Below are 23,100 nucleotides of genomic sequence, written 5' to 3' on the forward strand. Positions count from 1 at the left end.
GGCCGCGCCGGGGCCGCGCTCGGCGGCGGAGGGGCCGCCGCAACGGCCCGAAAGGGGGAACGGGGGCGCCCTCTGGGGGCCGCTCGGAGAAACGCCGAGCACCGCTGTGAGGGGGGGGAGTATGGCGGGAGAGACTCCCCTCACACACACCCGCTGTGGGGCCACCGATAGCAGGGTATGGAGGTGGTGGAGCAAGGCCTGAGGAGGCCAAGGAGGTGGGCCGTGGATGGAGCACCTCTGCTGGGAGGATAGGATGAGAGTTGGGGTTCTCCAGGCTGGAGAAGAGAAGGTCCTAGGGAGACCTTCCAGCCCCTTCCATCCCCTTCCAGTCCCTCAAGGAGCAATTTAAGGTCCCTTCCAACCTAGAAGATTCTGTGATTCTGTGACAGGATGAGAGAGTTGGGGTTCTCCAGCCTGGAGAACAGCAGGTCCTGGGGAGACCTTACAGCCCCTTAGAGCCCCTTCCAGTCCCTCAAGGGGCTCCAGGAAAGCTGGGGAGACACTCTTGATCGGGAAGAGAAGCCACAGGATGAGGGGGAACAGCTTTTAACTGAAAGAGGGGAGATTGAGATGAAATCTCAGGAAGAGATTTGGTGGGAGGGTGGTGAGAGCCTGGCCGTTCCTTCCCGGCAGGGCTCGGTCGGAGGCACCGCGGGGAAGGGGAAGGGATGGGGTTTTGCGGCGGTTCCTTCACTCCTTGCGGGCGCTGCCGCCCGCAGCCTGCCCAGCCCTCCGAGCGGCGGCGGCGGCGGCGGCCATGGGGCGGGGGCGGCGGGAGCGGGAGGGCCGGGCCGCGCCGGGGCCGCGCTCGGCGGCGGAGGGGCCGCCGCAACGGCCCGAAAGGGGGAACGGGGGCGCCCTCTGGGGGCCGCTCGGAGAAACGCCGAGCACCGCTGTGAGGGGGGGGAGTATGGCGGGAGAGACTCCCCTCACACACACCCGCTGTGGGGCCACCGATAGCAGGGTATGGAGGTGGTGGAGCAAGGCCTGAGGAGGCCAAGGAGGTGGGCCGTGGATGGAGCACCTCTGCTGGGAGGATAGGATGAGAGTTGGGGTTCTCCAGGCTGGAGAAGAGAAGGTCCTAGGGAGACCTTCCAGCCCCTTCCATCCCCTTCCAGTCCCTCAAGGAGCAATTTAAGGTCCCTTCCAACCTAGAAGATTCTGTGATTCTGTGACAGGATGAGAGAGTTGGGGTTCTCCAGCCTGGAGAACAGCAGGTCCTGGGGAGACCTTACAGCCCCTTAGAGCCCCTTCCAGTCCCTCAAGGGGCTCCAGGAAAGCTGGGGAGACACTCTTGATCGGGAAGAGAAGCCACAGGATGAGGGGGAACAGCTTTTAACTGAAAGAGGGGAGATTGAGATGAAATCTCAGGAAGAGATTTGGTGGGAGGGTGGTGAGAGCCTGGCCCAGGTTGCCCAGAGAAGCTGGGGCTGCCCCATCCCTTGAGGTGTCCAAGGTCAGGTTGGAGGAACCTGGTCTGGTGGGAGACATCCCTTCCCAGGGCAAGGGGGGGGGGTTATTTTTGTCAAAATTAGGTTGACAGTTGGACAAGATGAACTTTAAGGTCCCTTCCAACCTAGAAGATTGATTCTGTGATCTTCAAGGTCCCTTCCAACCCAAACCATGGTACAATTCTACGATTCTCTCCGTTCTCAGCACCACCACCACCCGCAATTAAGACCTTCTTCCTGGTGGTCAGACACCTCCATGCCCTGGAACCCCACAGACGCACAAAGGGACTTTCCTCTTGCCTTGCTCTGCCTTCTCTTCCCAAAAATTATTATGCCCCGTGAGATAACTGCATGATAAGTCGCATCTGCTCCATCATGGGGAAGGCTGAAGGAGAGTCAGCCCTTATTGGAAGGGAAAGGACCACATCCAGGAGAGCTTTTGTAGCCGGGGATGGAGTTGTCTCCCTTCTGCTTTCCACGTGCGATTCCGTAATCCCTCAGCTCTTCACAACAACCCTGGTTCTCAGCGTGAAGCTCTGAGTAGCTCTTCACAACCCGCTTCAAAAAAGCCTAATTTTACAAATAAAACAAAAAAACCTCCTCTAAATGTGGATTTGGGTCCAAAAAAATAGCAAACTGAGCAAACATGGGCTTCTCTTTTAAACAGAACCAAGACTTCTGCTGGTACGTGGCCAAGACCCTTTGGATTTGAACACACAAAGCAACATATGGTGATAATCGTACAACTTGGAGCCACGCTGAGATGGGACCTCCTCTAAATATGGATTGGGGTCCAAAAAAATAGCAAACTGAGCAAACATGGGCTTCTCTTTTAAACAGAACCAAGACTTCTGCTGGTACGTGGCCAAGACCCTTTGGATTTGAACACACAAAGCAACATATGGTGATAATCGTACAACTTGGAGCCACGCTGAGATGGGAGTTTTCACTGCTCTCCCAGTCCCTTGAGGAGCAGACCTTGCCCTAAGAAAAAGCCCTCTTGGCCTTCAAAGCCTTGGAGAAACATCTGCAGGTGTAATTGTGGACTTCTTCCAACTTCAGAGCCAAACTTACGGCAACCAAGAAGAAAACAGGCAAGTCCTTTGCTTTCTCCTGGCATGGGATCTCTCTTATTTTGGCCTTGAGCTCCTTCACAGAATCACATAGAGTTGGAAGGGACCTCTGGAGCCTGTGAAAAGAGATAATTGCTGATCTATCACGCAGGCTTTGCGACCCCTACACTGCCAAAAACGGAAGCGAGGCCACCACACCACATGGAAACCAGCCATACTTCTCCTGGAGTTCACTTTTCAGGTTCTAGAGATGCAGCTCTATTTTGGCCCTTCCTCTTATCTCCCTTATTTCATCAAAATAAACGAGTTCTTCCTCTCTCCTCTCCCAACAACTTCATAACTTGAACAAAGGACAGTAAATCTGCCGTAACAAATAGGATTAAACGGTTTGTCTGCTGCACTATCCAAACTTTTAAGGACGTCGGTCATTCCTCCTTTAGATGATCCCAAACTTCAGCAGCCGAGACCCTCTCAAAGTTATAGTGATGCTTTCCATCATCTATAATTTCCTCTGGACACCTCACCTGGTACGAACAAATGGGCTGTTCCTCCTCAAACCCCCATGACGTTGGGCTGAGCCCAACGGATTATTGGAGGCAGAAGACTGCAGTGTTCCATCTAACACACAACTATTTTTTCTAGGACCTAGTTCCTTCTACCTCAAGAGACCTGTGCAAAAACTTGAACATTTCTTTTACTGACTTTTCCATCCCGATAACCATGTTTAAGGTACTATTATCCGGTGGAAGATTATGTGCAATTACCTCCTTCTCAAGTAATTTTGTTCTCCAGAATTACCACTCCCCTTTCATTTGTTACAAGGAATATTTTATCCACCTTTATGAATTCATCCAACTCCGCAGTAGATCAGAACACATAATTTCATCACACTTACTTAAGTGCCTTTTAAACATAATTAGAAAATTGGTGCGAGTCAAACGAAGCTGCAGTGAAGTTCTCTCCTTTCCTACCTGTTTTTCTTCTTACCGACCTTCACCGCGCTGCTCCCATCAAATCCCAGCACCTCGTTCCTAACTGGTGTTAGCATGGTGACCCTTCATCAACCAGTGTCCCTGTCACCACACACGCCACCTGCTATCTCCAGGGATCACAGAATCACACGGGGTTGGATCATCTACGGGAGATCATCTACGCCAACCCCCTGACAAAACAGGTTCACCCAGAGCAGGTTGGACAGGAAAGTCTCCAGGTGGGGTTTGAATGCTTCCAGAGAAGGAGACTCCACCACCTCTCTGGGCAGCTTCTGCCAGGGCTTGGCCACCCTCACACGAAAGAAGTTCCTCCTTATGTTGAGATGGAACTTCCTATGGTCAAGTTTGTGCCCATTTCCTCTTGTCCTGTCCCTGGGCACCACTGAAAAAAGACTGGCCCCATCCTCCTGACACTTGAAGTCCCACTAAAGGTTTAACCCCAAAATGTCATTTACTTCTCACTGCGAGGCCTTTCCCTGGGTAAGAAGCACCCGGAGCCACCCCCAGGGACCCTCCAGACTTCAACCTTCTCCAACCACCAAACCATTGGGCTTTTGAAGTGAAGTTTGTCAACACGCCCTGGCAGAGGCTGCCCAGAGAGGTGGTGGAGTCTCCTTCTCTGGAGACATTCCAACCCCGCATGGACACGTTCCTGTGCGACCTGCTCTGGGTGGCCCTGCTTTGGCAGGAGGTTGGACTAGATGATCTCCAGAGGTCCCTTCCAACCCCCTATCATTCTGTCATTCTGTGAAAAGAGATAATTGCTGATGTATCACACAGGCTTTGCGACCCCTACACTGCCAAAAACGGAAGCAAGGCCACCACACCACATGGAAACCAGCCATAATTCTCCTGGAGTTCACTTTTCAGGTTCTAGAGATGCAGCTCTATTTTGGCCCTTCCTCTTATCTCCCTTATTTCATCAAAATAAACGAGTTCTTCCTCTCTCCTCTCCCAACAACTTCATAACTTGAACAAAGGACAGTAAATCTGCCGTAACAAATAGGATTAAACGGTTTGTCTGCTGCACTATCCAAACTTTTAAGGACGTCGGTCATTCCTCCTTTAGATGATCCCAAACTTCAGCAGCCGAGACCCTCTCAAAGTTATCAAGCACAAGCAGGGAGAGATGTCTCAGCAAAGCCACTCTTCTCAAGGTCAACATCCCTCCATTTTCACTCATCCTTGTTATAATTCCAGACAGGCATTTTTTAAGGAAATGTTTCCTTTCAGGAAATCCCATGAAGGTACAAGTGGTATTTCTCTTGAGCTTCATAAACAACAAAAAACCTGCCAACTTTTCTGTTCTGACGCAAGCGGGTTGAAACCACGTCCCAGCTGGACAAAGGGTGGACTTTTCTGGACATCAAGCCACGTGGGAGTCTGCTCAGCTTTCTAAATTGATGAAAGTGACCTTCTTTCAGAATAAAATGGAGCTGTGAAATTCTCAGTGACTCGCCGTCAGGTGTTCAGGTGCTGCATTATGTTCTCTGATGGATTGCCAAGACATTTCTTCTCCTCAAGCTGTTTTGAAGTCTCCTGGAAAGATTTGTTTTCCCTAAAGAGAGCGAGGGCAAAGTCCAGGGTATCTCCTGCCAGCACATGGCTCCAAAAATTCAGCAAACTCCTGCCTCCCGCTGCAAGAAGAGCCGTTTCTCTCTCCTCATCTTCCTGAAGGTTATCTTGGAAGTCAACCCGTGCCCAACACAGTGTCCTGCCCCATGAGACATCCTCCTGCTCACGCGGCGAACCTGCCTCTAAGAGTTAGGTCAAAGAGGGAATTTGCTTCATTTTTAATGATTTTTGAAAATACGCTCCTTTTGTAGCTTTCAGGAACCAGTTCAGTGTGTTTTCGAGGTTCCAGATACCCCTTCTGGGTCCTCTGCTCTCCAGGGAGCAAAGCTTTCTGAGCCGTAGGGTCTCCTCTTACCAACCCTGTCCTCCAGACAAAGTTCTACAGCCCAAGCTGGTCCTGCACCTCTCCTTGCAAGCACTCATTTCCCATCAGGAACCCATGCATCCCCTCCACGGATCTAAAATTCTGAGTTTTTTTCCAGTTCAGAGCCAATCCCAATCGCTGTATCTTCATCTTCAGCAAAGGAGGTGCTGGAGGAACTCTAGCATCACCAACCCCGTTGTCCTCAACTGCCCTGGGTGACAACCAAAACCGGGTTCTCCACAAACTAGCACAATCCTGGCAACGTTCTTGCACCTTAAATTTTCAGCACGTAAAACATAGATGTCTCCACCTGCCCTGATCATCATCTGAGGTTCTTCTTTCCAGCCAACAGAGTGAAGAACCGCTCACCTCCTTTAGGATCAGGTAATCCAGCCTCAGGAAGAGCCTAATTCACAGAATCATCTAGGCTGGAAGAGACTCATCAATCATCGAGTCCAACCATCTACCCTACTCTAAAGTTCTCCCCTACACCATATCCCCCAACACCACATCTAATTCCTTTCTGTTGACCCTCATGGTTGGCCAGATTTTGGAAACAGAGATGTTTTTCTCCAACTAGGAGGGCACAGAAGTGATTGCCACAAGGCTCTGAGGGCCACGTCTGATTTTAAGTGCCTGAACGAGGAAGTGAAAGCTGAAAAGCTTTGCTAAATCAGATTCTGGCTCAACAGCAGGTCTTAGAGGATTACGGCTAACGATACGCTAATATATTAAACTACAGATATTTTATAACTAATATTAAATGATAAGAAAATCAGCTATGACCTCTAAATTGAAATGCCAGAAATTTTGTAAGGAAGTCCCTGTAACTCATATAGATCAGAGATGAAAGAGATTTCCATGAGATGCAGCTGAATTCATAATTGGCAACATCTTTACTGCTGATTTGTGCCAGACTCAATACTCTTGTATGTGGTGACCCTTTAGGGGTAGCAACCAAGTTTGACACCTCAGGACACACTGGTCCCTCTGATGGTGTCTAATCTTTGTGAGCGAGGCTGCACGATCATGGACCCGACCTGTAGAAGAGATGAAACCTTTACCGTAGCTTTGACTTTGAATCTTGGGTGGTCCCAAGATGTTGTCAGTAATGGAAGGGAAGCCACCTGCCCAGTTTTACTCTTGGCTTTGTATAGAAACACAAAATCACCTGGAAGGGACCTTTCAGATCATCAAGTCCAACCATCAACCCAACACTAACCCATGTCCCTCAGCACCATGTCTGCCCAGCTTTTAAATACCTCCAGGGATAGTGACTCCACCACTTCCCTGGGCAGCCTCTTCCAATGTTTAACCTCTTCAGTGAAGATATTTTTCCCAATATCCATCCTAAACCTCCCCTGGGACAACCTGAGGGCGTTTCCTCTTGTCCCATTGCCTGTTCCTTGGGAGAAGAGACAGACCCCACTTGGCTACACCCTCCTTTCAGGGAGTTGGAGAGAGGGAGAAGGTCTCCCCTCAGCCTCCTTTTCTCCAGGCTGAACACCCCCAGCTCCCTCAGCCTCTCCTCATAAGACTCGTGCTCCAGACCCCTCACCAGCTCCGTTGCCCTTCTCTGGACAAGCTCCAGCCCCTCAATGTCTTTTTTTGTGGAGAGGGGCCCATCCCTGTGGAAATCAGCAGGAAAAGTGACAGCACTCCTAGTTTCTAATTATGGGATAAAAAAGGAAATTAGCTGCCCGCTGGCAGAGGTGGTCCCTGTCATGAGAGCTAAGAACCTCAAGAAGGGGACCCACAGGGTCACTTTGGGAAAGTTCCTTGCTATGGACTGGCAAAGCTGCTGAGATCCATCCTCTCACATATCCCACACCAACGGGTTGAGGGTTCAGTAGGGGTTAAACCAGAGCTGTGTGACAGCAGCAGAGCAGACCGCCCTCCACCAGCACCACCAGCTAAACCTCTTTTCCTCCTTCCTCTGAATTTTCTCTTGTCATGGTTGAGAAGACACCACTCCCAACGCCCGGTGAACTCCGAGCCGTCACGTTGACAACAAATTACGCTACCGAACGCGTTCTGTTTTCATCTCCCATCACCTCCCTCCGGTCTTTCACCCCGGCTTAATTCTTCACACCATCCATCCAGTCCCCAGCCAAAACCATCAAGTCGGCATTATCTCCCTCTCAACGACTGCCAGGGCTTGAACTCCTGATTAGGGATGTCAAACTTGACGGGGCGACCACTGCGCTCGTCCCTCGGGGAGAGAGACAAGCATCTGGTCATTTTTTGCCTTCTTTTTTTTTTTTTCTCTCGTTCAGGCTGAGAAGCAATTTGTTGAAATGTGAAGTCCTTTAAAGAGGACGGTGTCCAAGATGAGATGGAATTACAACAAAAGGAAAAAATAGGCCCTGGTGGTTCAGCCCGAGTCCAACCATCCAAACACACCAAAAAACCTCAACCCCTACACTAGAGCGTGCCCTGAAGTGCCACATCTCAAGTCCAACCATCCAAACACACCAAAAAAACCTCAACCCCCACAATCTCAGGCACTAGAGTTGCCCTGAAGTGCCACGTCTACACTCTTCTTCAATACCTCCACGGATGGTGACTCCACCACCTCCCTGGGCAGGCTCTTCCAGTGCCTGACCACCCTCTCAGGAAAGTCATTCTTCCCAATATCTAATCCAAACCTCCCCTACCCCAACTTCAGGCCATCTCCACTGCTCCTGTCATTATTCCCTTGGGAGAAGAGCCCACGAGGGAAAATAAGAGAAAAGGGAAGGTCTGAGAAGAGAAGGAGAGTTAATGTGAGGGTGGACAAAGTAGGTTGAGATGCAGTCTGAAACCCAGCAGAGAAGGCCGACGGTGAGGATCTGAGGTACATCAAGGGTTGATTCCTTCCCTACCAGCAGAACATCTATGGGGAGACGAGAAGCAAAGCCCACCTGGCCAGGTCACCACTTCCACCAGGAGCAAGAACCACACGGTTGGGCCATTTCTTCTAAAGATACATCCTTCTCCAGCTACAGGCATGAGTTTACACCAACCTCCTACCCACATGAGTTCTACCACCGTAACTCATGATGCCTTTGAAGACCTTATCAGAGATTGTATGAGTAAATACATATTTATTAATACAGCGTTAAGCAAATACTCTATTTCTGCTACATTCTACAGGACTTTGCCTTAAAATGTCACACGCGGTGCCTGCAGCTGCCGATAGCTCTCCCGCTTCCTTTATACGAAAAAAAAATAAAATAAAATAAAAATAAGTATCAGCCTCAGGGGAAAAGAACCTATCCACAGTTAAAATGAGCTATTTCCCTTATTAAAATGTCAAGCTCAGAGCTCACTCGGCGCATTTCTTTCTCTGGAATGGTTTGTCCCTAACCCCCAACGGCGCACGATGTTTCTCCTAACGGAGAGGTCCTTGTGGTCCGCGTTCATCCCGCAGCTTTTTAAGGGAGCGTGTTATCGAGGCTGGTTTTTTTAGTAGCCAGATGCTACTAAAAGTGGTCACGATAATAAACTTGAAGTCTCACTAAAGGTTTAACCCCAAAATGTCATTTACTTCTCACTGCGAGGCCTTTCCCTGGTTAAGAAGCACCCGGAGCCACCTCCAGGGACCCACCAGACTCCAACCTTCTCCAACAACCAAATCATAGAATCATAGAATGGTTTGGGTTGGAAGGGACCTCAAAGATCATCGAGTTCCAACCCCCTTGCCATGGGCAGGGACATCTCCCACTAGAGCAGGTTGCTCAAGGCCACATCCAGCCTGGCCTTGAACACTTCCAGGGATGGGGCATCCACCACTTCCCTGGGCAACCTGTTCCAGTGTCTCACCACCCTCAGAGTAACAAATTTCTTCCTGAGATCTAATCTGAATCTTTTTTCTTCCAATTTAAAACCGTTTCCCCTTGTCCTATCATTACCCTTCCTGGCAAAGAGTCCCTCATTGGGCTTTTGAAGTGAAGTTTCTCAAGGAGCACTGGTATAAGCTGCCCAAGGAGGTGGTGGAGTCTCCTTCTCTGGAGACATTCCAACCCCACCTGGACACGTTCCTGTGGGACCTGCTCTGGGTGGCCCTGCTTTGGCAGAGGGCTAGACTAGATGATCTCCAGAGGTCCCTTCCAACCCCACAGCATTCTGTCATCCTGTGAAAAGAGATAATTGCTGATGTATCACACAGGCTTTGCGACCCCTACACTGCCAGGAACGGAAGCGAGGCCACCACACCACGTGGAAACCAGCCATAATTCTCCTGGAGTTCACTTTTCAGGTTCTAGAGATGTAGCTGTATTTTGGCCCTTCCTCTTATCTCCCTTATTTCATCAAAATAAACGAGTTCTTCCTCTCTCCTTCTTCACTTTGAGAGTGTCAGAGCCCTGGCAGAGGCTGCCCAGGGAGGTGGTGGAGTCTCCTTCTCTGGAGACATTCCAACCCCACCTGGACACGTTCCTGTGGGACCTGCTCTGGCTGGACCTGCTTTGGCAGGGGGTTGGATGAGATGATCTCCAGAGGTCCCTTCCAACACCATGTGATTCTGTGATCACCCAGGAACCATGGCTGAAAGATCAATAAAATATTGAGAGTTTGTGTGGAAAAGCTCTCAGGGTTGAGTTGAGCTCGGGTTGGACAATAAACGTTAAGTGCAACGGAGCTCCTGTTAACACAACCAGGAGTTTTTCGGGGTTACGGAGGGGTCACCACGATGTTTGAGTACAGGAACGTACGTGGTGTTCAGAAAAGCAGAAAGAGGTAGAGCAAAAAGCCATCCAACTCCTTTCCAGCTCTTAATCTTTGCCACCCACATCTCCAGGGGTTAACTCCAGTTGCGTTCAACGAGGAGTCGGGTCACAGCACAACTGACCCTCTCGGAAGCTGGAGGAGCACAGAAGATCAGATGGGTGATGTAGGAATTAGAAATGTTGTTTTCAAAAGCTTTCTGTATTGGCCTCTGCTGGAATCCTTGCCAGCTGGAGGAAAGTCAGACCATGATGGCATCTGAAAGGTTCAGTCTCACATCATGCAACATGCAAATTGCAACAATTACATGAGGTCCAAGAACAACGTTGGAAAAAAATCATTGAATAGAGTCATAGAATGGATTGGGTTGGAAGGGACCTTTAAAGGCCATCTTGTCCAACACCTGCCATGGGCAGGGACACCTCCCACTAGACCAGGTTACTCAGAGCCCCATCCAATCTGAAATGTTTCCAGGGATGGGGCATCTATCAGCTTCTAGCTTGTCCTATGGCTCCCCTCCCTGATCCAGAGTCCCTCCCCAGATTTCCTGGAGCCCCTTGAGGGACTAGAAGGGGCTCTAAGGTCTCCCCCTTCTCTTCTCCAGGCTGAACCCCCCCAACTCTCTCAGCAGAGGGGCTCCACCTATGGATCATCTCCATGGCCTAGAACGGGCTCTAAGGTCTCCCTGGAGCCTTCTCTCCTCCAGGCTGAACTCCTCCAGCTTCTTCAGTAGAGGGGCTCCATCCATGGATCATCTCCATGGCCTCCTCTGGACCCGTTCCAACAGGTCCATGATTCTTAGAATCATAGAATTGTCTAGGTTGGAAGGGACCTTAAAGTTAATTAAGTCCAACTGTTAACCCAACACTGCCAAAGCCACCACAAACCCATGGCCCTCAGCACCACGTCTGCCTGGCTTTTAAATACCTCCAGGGATGGAGGCTCCACCACTGCCCTGGGCAGCCTCTTCCAATGCTTGACAACCCTTTCAGGGAAGAAATTTTTTCCTAATATCCATCCTAAACCTCCCCTGGTGCAACTTAAGGCCATTTCCTCCTGTCCCATCACCTGTTCCTTGGGAGAAGAGGTCATTATATGGTCCACAACCTCCAAGACACCAATATCCCAGCATCAATACATCTACCAACCTGGACTCATGTCTGCAAATCCTCCTCATCCTCCTCCCTGGTTCTCAACCCCACCCTTGGAGCACGCTCCACTTATTTTATCACACATTTACTCCTATTTTTCTCCTTCCCTTCCCTTCTTCTTGGCATGTAAAATAGGTTATTTTGGTACCGTTATTCCATCATGCAATTAACTCTCACTTTTGGCTATTTGCCTGCCGCAGAGGGAAACCTGCTGTCTCCAAATTGATAGAGTCCCTACCCCTACATGGCATATTCTCATAAAATGGGCTTTCTAGGGATGAAGGTAAATTTTGCCAAATTTTCCTTGCAAATAAGTTCAAAATAAGTTAAAGCGATTTATAAGAGTTTGATAAATTTATATATATTTTCTTTAAACATTCATTTCTATAGGAATGTACAGTAATCACATAATCACAGAGTGATATGGGGTTGGAAGGGACCTCTGGAGATCATCTACTCCAACCCCCTGCCAAAGCAGGGCCACCCAGAGCAGGTCCCACAGGAACGTGTCCAAGTGGGGTTGGAATGAAACGTTTCCAGGGGTGGGGCATCTATCAGCTTCTAGCCAACTCGAGCCAGTGTCTTACCACCATCCATGTAAAAAATATTCTTCCTTATACCTAGTCTAAATGTCCCCTCTTGCAGTTTAAAGCCATTATCCCTCATCCTATGGCTCCCCTCTCTGATCCAGAGTCCCTCCCCAGCTTTCCTGGAGCTCCTTGAGGGACTAGAACGGGCTCTAAGGTCTCCCTGGAGCCTTCTCTCCTCCAGGCTGAACTCCTCCAGCTTCTTCAGTAGAGGGGCTCCATCCATGGATCATCTCCATGGCCTCCTCTGGACCCGTTCCAACAGGTCCATGATTCTTAGAATCATAGAATTGTCTAGGTTGGAAGGGACCTTAAAGTTCATTAAGTCCAACTGTTAACCCAACACTGCCAAAGCCACCACTAACCCATGTCCCTCAGCACCACATCTGCCCGGCTTTTAAATACCTCCAGGGATGGAGACTCCACCACTGCCCTGGGCAGCCTCTTCCAATGCTTGACAACCCTTTCAGGGAAGAAATTTTTTCCTAATATCCATCCTAAACCTCCCCTGGCACAACTTAAGGCCATTTCCTCCTGTCCCATCACCTGTTCCTTGGGAGAAGAGGTCATTATATGGTCCACAACCTCCGTGGGCACCACTGAAAAAAGACCAACCCTATCCTCCTGACACCCACCCTTGAAGGATTAATAGCCCTTGATCAGATCCCCCCTCAGCCTTCTCCCTTCCCTTCTTCTTGGTATGTAAAATCGGTTATTTTGGTACCATTGCTCCATCATGCAATTAACTCTCACTTTTGGCTATTTGCCTGCCGTAGAGGCAAACCTGCTGTCTCCAAATTGATAGAGTCCCTACCCCTACACAGCATATTCTCATAAAATGGGCTTTCTAGGGATGAAGGTAAATTTTGCCAAATTTTCCTTGCAAATAAGTTCAAAATAAGTTGAAGCAATTTATAAGAGTTTGATAAATTTAAATATATTTTGCTTAAACATTTGTTTCTACAGGAACGTACAGTAATCACAGAGTGATATGAGGTTGGAAGGGACCCTATTTGCCTGCCGCAGAGGGAAACCTGCTGTCTCCAAATTGATAGAGTCCCTACCCCTACATGGCATATTCTCATAAAATGGGCTTTCTAGGGATGAAGGTAAATTTTGCCAAATTTTCCTTGCAAATAAGTTCAAAATAAGTTAAAGCGATTTATAAGAGTTTGATAAATTTATATATATTTTCTTTAAACATTCATTTCTATAGGAATGTACAGTAATCACATAATCACAGAGTGATATGGGGTTGGAAGGGACCTCTGGAGATCATCTACTCCAACCCCCTGCCAAAGCAGGGCCACCCAGAGCAGGTCCCACAGGAACGTGTCCAAGTGGGGTTGGAATGTCTCCAGAGAAGGAGACTCCACCACCTCTCTGGACAGCCTCTGCCAGGGCTCTGCCACCCTCAAAGTGAAGAAGTTCCTCCTCATGTTGAGATGGAACTTCTTACGGTCAAGTTTGTGCCCGTTCCCTCTTGTCCTGTCCTTGGGCACCACTGAAAAAAGACCAGCCCCATCCTCCTGACACCCACCCTTCAAGTATTTATAGGCCTTGATCAGATCCAACAGGTCCACCCAGAGCAACAGGAACATGCCCAGGTGGTGTTGGAATGTCTCCAGAGAAGGAGACTCCACCACCTCTCTGGGCAGCCTCTGCACCTGAGGGATTACAGAATCACAAAATGATATGGGGTCGGAAGAGACCTCTGGAGATCATCTAGTCCAAAACAGGTCCACCCAGAGCAGGTTGCAACAGGAACATCTCCAGGTGGTGTTGGACTGTCTCCAGAGAAGGAGACTCCACCACCTCTCTGGGCAGCCTCTGCCAGGGCTCTGCCACCCTCAAAGTGAAGAAGTTCCTCCTCATGTTGAGATGGAACTTCTTATGGTCAAATTTGTGCCCATTTCCTCTCATCCTGTCCCTGGGCACCACTGAAAAAAGACCAACCCTATCCTCCTGACACCCACCCTTGAAGGATTAATAGCCCTTGATCAGATCCCCCCTCAGCCTTCTCTTCTCCAGACTCAAAAGACCCAAGAAGTCCCTCAGCCTTTCCTCATCAGAGAGATGCTCCAGGCTCCTCCTCATCTTTGTAGCCCTCTTTTGCTTGATTTTCCTAACCCACAGCAGCCTCTCCAAGGAAAAACCTGAGGGATTACAGAATCACAGAATGATATGGGGTTGGAAGAGACCTCTGGAGATCATCTAGGCCAAAACAGGTCCACCCAGAGCAACAGGAACATGCCCAGGTGGTGTTGGAATGTCTCCAGAGAAGGAGACTCCACCACCTCTCTGGACAGCCTCTTCCAGGGCTCTGCCACCCTCAAAGTGAAGAAGTTCCTCCTCATGTTGAGATGGAACTTCTTACGGTCAAGTTTGTGCCCGTTCCCTCTTGTCCTGTCCTTGGGCACCACTGAAAAAAGACCAACCCCATCCTCCTGACACCCACCCCTGAAGTGACTCTGACCTCTCAGCTCAACCCTTTGCCAGCTCCAGATAAAAAAATCCATGAATTGACCTTTTCTTTCAGGCGACACCAGCCTCTCCAGAACATCCAGGTTCCCTCGATGCCCCCTTTTAAAAACCAGATTCCTTTGTCTCGTTTTTCTTTTCATCCCATGAATTCATTTTTGTTGCAAAACGCTGACTCAGCACGAATCCCTTGTATGGATTTCATATAATGACTATTATCCTTTCATTCCTCTTCTCACCTGCTTTAGCAAGAGGAATTTTATCAATCACAGAGATTTTTCCAATCACTTTCCTTTAAATGTTATCACCCGACCCTTTTTCTCCCCGGGACTTTATTATAATCCCTGTTGTAATGAGCAGAAAGATTTTCCTCCAAACATTTCAAGATAACAAATTGCTTCTTTATTTCTCCCTAAGAAGGGATTCCACTTGCACCAGTAAAAACAAACCAGAGACCTACAGCCTTTCAAATGCTAATTCTATTCCATCCCAGGGACTAAATCCTGCCGGAATGAAGCGGGATCGTGAGCGACTCCACCCCATGGTCCATTAAAAATAAATCAAGCTGGGCTAATCCAAACCTCAGCTAATAATCCTGCCTGACAAGCAGTTCTGTGTTTAATGGGTAATTTAATCGCTCGCCAGCCACACGTTGAGAGAACATCCCAGTTCAGGAGGAGAAAACCTTCGGCATTCGTTTTCCATCCCAGGGATGAGATGGGTTTTCCTAGAGCTACGGCACGTGGGATTTGTGGAAGAGCAGGAATCAGAGAGGCTCAAAATGGGTAATAAAAGTGGGAAAACGGGAGAAAGAATTCCCCCAGATACAAGAGGTTGATGTTTTAAACATTAGCTGACTGTATCACAGAATCGCAGAATGATATGGGGTTGGAAGCAACCTCTGGAGAACATCTAGTCCAAAGCAGGTCCACCCAGAGCAGGTTGCACGTGTCCAGGAGAGGTTTGAATGTCTCCAGAGATGGAGACACCACCATCTCTCTGGGCAGCCTCTGCCAGGGCTCTGCCACCCTCAAAGTGAAGAAGTTCCTCCTCATGTTGAGGTGGAACTTCTTACGGTCAAGTTTGTGCCCATTTCCTCTTGTCCTGTCCCTGGGCACCACCGAAAAAAGACCAACCCCATCCTCCTGACACCCACCCTTGAAGTGATTCTGACCTCTCACCACCTCCCTGGGCAGCCTCTTCCAGGGCTCTGCCACCCTCAAAGTGAAAAAGTTCCTCCTCATGTTTAGGTGGAACTTCTTATGTCCAACTCTGTGCCCGCTTCCTCGTGTCCTACTGAACTTTGTCCAACTCATTGATCACTTTTTGGTGTTTTAATGAAGAATTCAAGAATCTATTTGGGTTTTTTCCCAATAATGTATCGTAACCCTTGAGACTCTCCATCACCTCCACAAGTCAAATTTGAGGAGAGCCATTTGAACAGCATTTAGAAGAATTTCCAGATCATCTCCAGCAGGACTACAGACAAATCCAAGAACGTTTCAACAGCACTGATTTCACCTACAAATCTTCACAAAAATGCAACATTTTCGCAACTAAAGGGTCATCCCAGGTAATCACCCCCCTGCACGCTCGTTAAAGAAGTGGATGAAATCTGCATGGGCACTAATTGGAAACCCTTAATTAAACCTACCCCGTTCCTTGATAGAAGCTCACACATCTCTCCCTGTTCTTTGGGATTATGATGGTAGGAACCCATTAGCCCTCAGGCATCATTTCACCTTTCTACATAATATTCCAATTAACACCTGAAGAAATGTAATTATGGTATTTATTTTTTTTAGAAATACTTATTAGCAATCAAGACCTTAAAGGATGTGCAGGGGGCTGAGGTACCACAAAAGACACTGTCCAAGGAGGTCTGAGAAGAATTTTGAGCAGAGACTTGCAGATACTTGTTTTTGTCAGACAAACAAAGCGTCAGCACTGGTTTTGTCAGACCAAACTGGTAAAGACTGGGAGCACAGTCCCCCTCTCCTCCCTTTGTACCTATGGCCAAGGAAGCTGATTCATGGTGGGCTTCAGATGTTTGGTGTCCACTGGTAGACCCTTGCAAACCAAGGGTTCTGGAGCAGAGGACCACCACCAAGAAACCCAAACCAGAGTGGGGAGATAATGTCTCTGGGCATCACCTGGACAGATACAGAAGTCCACCTGGGAATCAGATCACCAGTTACCTTCTTGTTTGGTTTCACCACTGGTTTAGGGGTCCATTTTACATTTTGCCCCATCTTTGAGAACCTCTTGCTTGTGAATTACCCACCTGCAATTCTACGAGAGGGTGGAACTGGTGAAATAACTGGTTTCAAAAAAGTTAGAGAACACATCTTCCTAGTTAAAGCAATCAGCCTCTCCTCTCAGACTATGGAAACCAGCAGGAGATAAATATCCACGTATTTTGAGCGACCTTCTGCTTCAAAGCACCCAAAGAAACCACCCAAGAGCATAGGAAATTCAGAATTAATTAAAACCAGAGGTGTCCAAAGGCCAGCAGAGCAAAGAAGGGGGCTACAGGAGAGGTGGGGAGGGACCTAGGAATTAGGAGCTGCAGAAATGAAGAGGTTTCCCAAGTCACTGATGTCACACCTGTCGTGAGGTACCTCCAAGTAGGAGGAAAAGCCAAGAGCTTGTGCTGTCTTTCTCCAAGAACTGGAGAAAGTTCAAGATTTGCACAAATTCACATGAGATATTTAGCAGGAATGCTCCGTTAATCAATTTGCATAAATTCAGATGAAGCTGGGACAAACCTCGGGAGGGTGAGGCAATCACACGCCCTTCCAAGTGTCGGTAGTATAATAGTAAATTCACAGAAAAAGGTTCAATTCAAGATTATTTCATCCTTTTGTATGTCTTTAATGTGGTTTCTTAAGGGAGCAAGGACGATTGGAACCCGATCCATTTATTGGTCTTTCTCTAAAAAAGGTGGTTCCCTGGAAGTGAATTGGACAGAATAGAAAAATCATCTAAATAGAGCACAGAGTCCCCAGTCACCTGCTTTTTCTTTCCTGGCCCTTTCAGAAAGAAGATGATAATTGTACTTCTCTGTGGTTCAAGTCTAATTCCTACCAGCTGTTACCTGAAAATTTGGATTTAATTCAGATTGTTCTAAATCAGCCCTTTCCTCCAGCCACATTTATCTTCATTCTTCCCTTCCAAATCCAAAGTTCTCTTCTATCCTTCAAAAAAACTCCAGCTTTTCTTGGGAATCCATTCCAAATAGTATGATCAGCTGTTCAATAATTTACATTCAAATATATACAGTATATAAAATAAAGTATATAACCAGCACATTTGGAATTTGCAGTCGCGTTTTCAGAAGAGCAGAAGTTGAGAAACGCGCGTCCATTTCTGCCTCTCTGAACTTCCCAGCATCAAAGTTGAGGGACTTAAAAGGTTGGATGGGGCTTTGAGCAACCTGGTCTAGATGGAGGTGTCCCTGCCCAAGGCAGGGGTTTGGAACTCCATCTTTAAGGTCCCTTTCAACTCTATGATTCTAAAAGATGATGCTATGATACATGAAACATCACAAAATCAACATGCAAAGAACCTTCCCAATGGCTTGTGTAGGACACCAACTCCAGTTCCTCCTACAGCTTCCAGAAGAGCCCAGTTTCACACACACCCCCCCACCAGCAATGTTTTATTTGCATAATCCATATGTTCTCCCGTTTCCCACTACGAGCATCCAAGGAGCACCAAGCACAGCAGCTCCTCCTGCTTCAGCTCTTTGTTTCATTCACATTCTCAGTCTGATTTTTGCTTGAAAATCATAAATTTGCTCATGGGGAGAACTTCTCCCCTGCCATTTGTGAATCCAGATCCCTGCTCTTTCTTGCAGTAGTGACATTGGGGTTGCCCCAAGGTCTTCATGGGGTTGCCCCAAGGTCTTCAGCCAAAGTTTTCTTTCCTGGTGCTCCAAGGCATCCTGCTGGGCATCATTAACCCTTCTGTCCTGCATCCCAAAGGTGCCTGGAACTCATCAGTGGTACCAGATGTAGGGTTTGTAGGGCCAACTTCTGTCCTCAGATGCGTGTGTCCCATTGACTTTGCTTAAGATTTAATGCAAGAGCAAAATTTGGCCCTCAAACAGAGGCACTTTGGGACGTTGATGGACATTAGATGGTAAAAAAAGGTTCACTGTTTTAGTCATTATATTTGCAGACATCATTTTATTGTGTTGCATTTAACTTGAGAAGAAAGGCCATCCATCCAAACATTCCCTACCTATGTACAGCGAAAGAAAGTAGAAACACAAGGCTTTGGGATCCAAGTCTGGATGCTTCAAGCTTTACTCCCAAGCCTGGAGATAAACATTCTGTAGAGCAGAGTGAAATTTAGAGGCTTAGAGCACCCAAACTTCTATGTTTGATGCCAAAGCAACCATTTACCTCATCCAAACCTTCATATTGCGCTTCCCTGCCTTGTGCATCACGGGGCTTTGTACTTCCATTGGCTCCTTCCCAAAGTGAACCGAGAGAAAAGCCTGAAAAAATGTCATTATACAAAGCCCCTGAGAGTTTTAAGTCTTACCAAATGGGAATATTATATTTAAGATACTCATCTCACTTCTTAAGGTTAAGATTTTACTTTATCTATTAACTTAAAACAGTTCATTGAAACAGAGAGAGACCTAAAGGTAAGAAATTGAGACGCATCGAATTTCTAAGCTTCCGAGTTTCAAAATGTTGTCCAGAGCCCTTTCTGACATCACGCTAATTATCACAATTACAAAAATGAGAATAATTTATGGAGCTGTTAGCAGAAGCCTTCTGCACGCCAACAGCGTGGTGGAATTAACCGTTACGATGACGCTTACTCCCAAACACCGATATCTTCCTTTACAGCCTGGAATTCAGCCAAGGTAAAGCAAATTTAAAGGTGAGTTGGATGTTCTAATTCAGGGCACTTTTAAAAAAAAAAAAATAGGATTTTTAGCAACTGTATTTCATTTCTTTGTTCTATAATTAGGCAAATGAAAAAAGAACGGGGGGAAAAAAATATCGGCGCACGCGATATAATACTAATTTTCTCTCTGAAGAAGCAAAGCACCAAGGAAACGTGTATTTACACACCCAGAAAAATGGATATTTATATATTTTTTTTATGGAAAGCTCAGTAGAGAACTGGGAGCAGCTCCTTAAAAATAATGTCAACGAAATTTGGTCACCGGGCTACGCTAAAGGGACTGCCATCTCCCCTTATTCTTGGGATGTGAGCTCCACCGGGGTGTTCCTTGGGCATTACAGAGGGAGAACTTTAGTCCAAAGCAGTTTAACCCCTAAAATACTCCAACCCAGAGTGAAGGCACACACCAAACCCCCAAATCTGTGTCTATTTTTGGGTCCCCCCCCCCGGAGAAGAAGAAAACCTTTGGAGCTCAAGAACAAGCAGATGAACAACCAACGCCTGGCCAAGCACCATGAGCTTCTTGGAAGAGAGAAGAGGGTTTGGAGATTATGGAGAAGAGGATGAACAAGTCAAGGGGAAGGAGAGGGATTGCACAACAGGATTGCTCGGGATAATTGCTCCAGAAAGCTGGAATTTTGGGAGTTCTGCCCCCACCAAACTGCTGAGTTAGAAGAACACGAGGGACGCAAAGCACATCTCATAACCCAAGCGTCATAATCCAAGGGTTTTCTCAAGCAGGTACCTTCCTGCTTCTCAAGAGGGAATACTAAATTTGCTGATTAACATGAATATATAATAGGCTCCCATTTACAAAGCAAAAACATCACCTCCCCGAGAGGAGGAAGCGATTAGAATGCGCTCCGAAAGCCTAACGAGTGATAAAGCAGTTTACAGTCCACTGTGCTAATGAGATGCTCAGCTGGCAAAGTGCACCATCACGCGCCCCGACCATTCGTTTCCCTGACACTTCACGGAGCCCATTTACAAAGAAAAAAGCATTTAAAACCAGAACCATCTTCTACTTCATCATTTTTAACGCCGGAGTTTCAGGAGCGGCGCGAGTCGCAGCGAGGAGAAATGTCGACGGCGGCGTCAACGACGGATTATGGGTTGGGTTTTGGGTTTTTTTTTTCCACCAGGCAAAGTCATTTGGGTGTTTTTTTGACACTAAAGCACTGAGAGTTCAGTCACCTCCTTTCCAGAAAATGAAGGTACCAATTAAACTAAATAGCATCCCGGCGGATCCCTAATTTGTAATTTTAGGATGCGTTCAGAGGAAAGGCAGCGCAGGTCAACGAACAATTGAAGGTCCACGGCTCCATCACCTCCAGTTCATTTGTCACCTCCGTAACGAGCAGAGCGGGAGGAGAGAGGGAAGGAGAAGAAAAGCTGCTTGGGAAGGTCCAAGTTTTTAAATTGCTAATGAGGAAGGAGCAGCACAGCTCCAAATCTCAACGAAGACGGTAGAACCGCTTGGAAGGGAAGACCTTGGAGAGACACAGCCCTTGGCTCAAGGAGGAAAAAGCCAAGACACGTGGTTGGGACACAAGGGATAGCAAAAATTCCCAAAAATGTGTGTTCTTCCAGGCTTCCCCTTGCACCCGGGGCTTTTTACCCCTTTTTTTCATCTATTAACCCTCCATGACTTCAGTGAGGACCGTGCTCTCTCTCTGCCTCTCGCATCGTTAACAGACCTCAACGTAATAACCCAGTCAGAACTTCTGGGACTTCAGGTCACAGCCCCCAAAGCTCAACTATCTGAGATTCCTTTGAATATTACTTTAATCATCTAATTTTTGCTGCTCTTAAGATTCATCCTGCTCTAAGCCACTGGCCTCTTCACCTTCTCCTCCTGAGAGACGCTTGATTTTCCTCCCGGTTTCGACAACACATCGCGCTTGTAATTTCTCAAGAGAGCACCACTTTCCCCGTTCACCCACCAGCAAACCAGTTAACCAGAGCAGCTCCCTCACTGGGTTCCTCATCAAACTTCAGGAGTTCTTCCTCTTGGGAAAGAACTCTTTCCACTACTCTAGACACAGAGCAGGTTGGGATCCAACATCGCCTACGGCAGAGACGAGGCATAATCAGGAGCCTCCACTAGGACCTTCAAGACCATTCATTCTGCTCATTAAAAAACCTGGAACAAGTTCATTTTCTTGGTCAACAGAAGAAGAAAATTTAACAGTCAGAGACGAGGCATAATCAGGAGCCTCCACTAATCACACCCCAGATTTTCATTCTGCTCATTAAAAAACCTGGAACAAGTTCATTTTCTTGGTCAACAGAAGAAGAAAATTTAACAGTGACAATCTCCACCTACTCAATATCAACATGGGACTGAAAGAATTACCTGTCATCCGGGCGTGGGCACAGCCATCCCTCCTCTGATGAGTTGGTGGAGAAGGTTTTGAGTTGGGATCCATTCTTCCTCCTCTTGCCTTTGATGTCGTAGCCAAAGAGAGTCCTTTTTTTTGCATATCAGTCAAATTATTGTCTTTAAAAATTAGGCAGATGTCCCCCACGTGGTCTCGGAGTCAAATCCAGCCACGCTGGGTCGATGTTCGCAGGCAGGTGAAGCATCACAGCATCCAGGGGGCCACCAACAGCATCAAAAGACAAGGAAACTCCAGACTAATCCTTGGAAAACCTTCTTCTTGGTGGCTTTTCAAGCAGGCTCCCTGAGGAAACGGTGCAGGGGAGCAGGTGGGTGGTTAAGGCTTGAGGTTTCACTGGTCACCTGGCCATGCTGGAAGAAGTGGAGACACCAGTCCAGGGCCAGTCTGCCACGGTGGAGACACCAGTCCAGGGCCAGCCTGCCACGGTGGTACCTGCAGAAGATTATAACAATATTTTAGTTATGGAAAGGAAGGTGGTCTCCAGCCATACCCACTCCCAAACTTTGCTTTAGAATCATCATAGAATGGGTTGGGTTGGAAGGGACCTTCAAGACCATCCAGTTCCAACCCCCTGCCCTGGGCAGGGACACCTCCCACCAGACCAGGTTGCTCAAAACCCCATCCAACCTGGCCTTTAGATGCCAAAGTGCTCCCCAGGGTACGCAAACTAGATTCTTTTTGGTTAAAATCAAACAGAAAAGAGCTTTGTCTGCTAATGGGCCCATAGGACCAGAGCAGAGAAAGCCTAAGATGTGGTCCCTCAAATACACAACATAGAGATTGAGTCCTCCACACCAGTTGTCCCAGTCCGCAGACTGCTCCTTCGAGGCTGTAACGATGCCCAAAACTCTGTTTTGGCAATAAAAGCTCTCGAGTACCACCCACTCGTCCAAGTGGGGCCTTAGGACCTTGGCTCATGCATAATTCTTAGGTTCAAAAAGACTATCCAGTTCCTGGCTCTGTGATGTTTCTTTACAAAGCTGGGCAGAAAGAGAGCAAGAAGGTCTCGGTCCCTCAGAGCTTCTTGTCCCTGATTGCCCTTTGCTAAAGCCTTTGGTGCTTAAAGGTGGAGAAGAGAAAACATTTGGGCTCCTGCAGGGATGTCCACTTTCCCACTCGCATCACAAAGGTCTCAGTTCAGCCAGAAATAACCTGCTGAAAGTCAGAAGAGAAGTAGAGGGGAGTCATGTAAAAACAGGTCTCTGCTCAACCAAGTTCTGTTTTATTATTGAGTTGGCAGCCCAGAAACCACCCACATCCTGGGCTGCAGGTGGATTCTACCCCTCTGCTCCACTCCGTGGAGACCCCCCTACTCCCAGTGTTGCCTCCAGCTCTGGGGCCACCAACAGCAGAAGGACATGGACCTGGTGGAGCAAGTCCAGAGGAGGCCA

The sequence above is a fragment of the Calidris pugnax genome, unplaced genomic scaffold (assembly GCF_001431845.1).
Source record: "Calidris pugnax isolate Ruff unplaced genomic scaffold, ASM143184v1 scaffold150, whole genome shotgun sequence".
Lineage (NCBI taxonomy): Eukaryota > Metazoa > Chordata > Aves > Charadriiformes > Scolopacidae > Calidris > Calidris pugnax.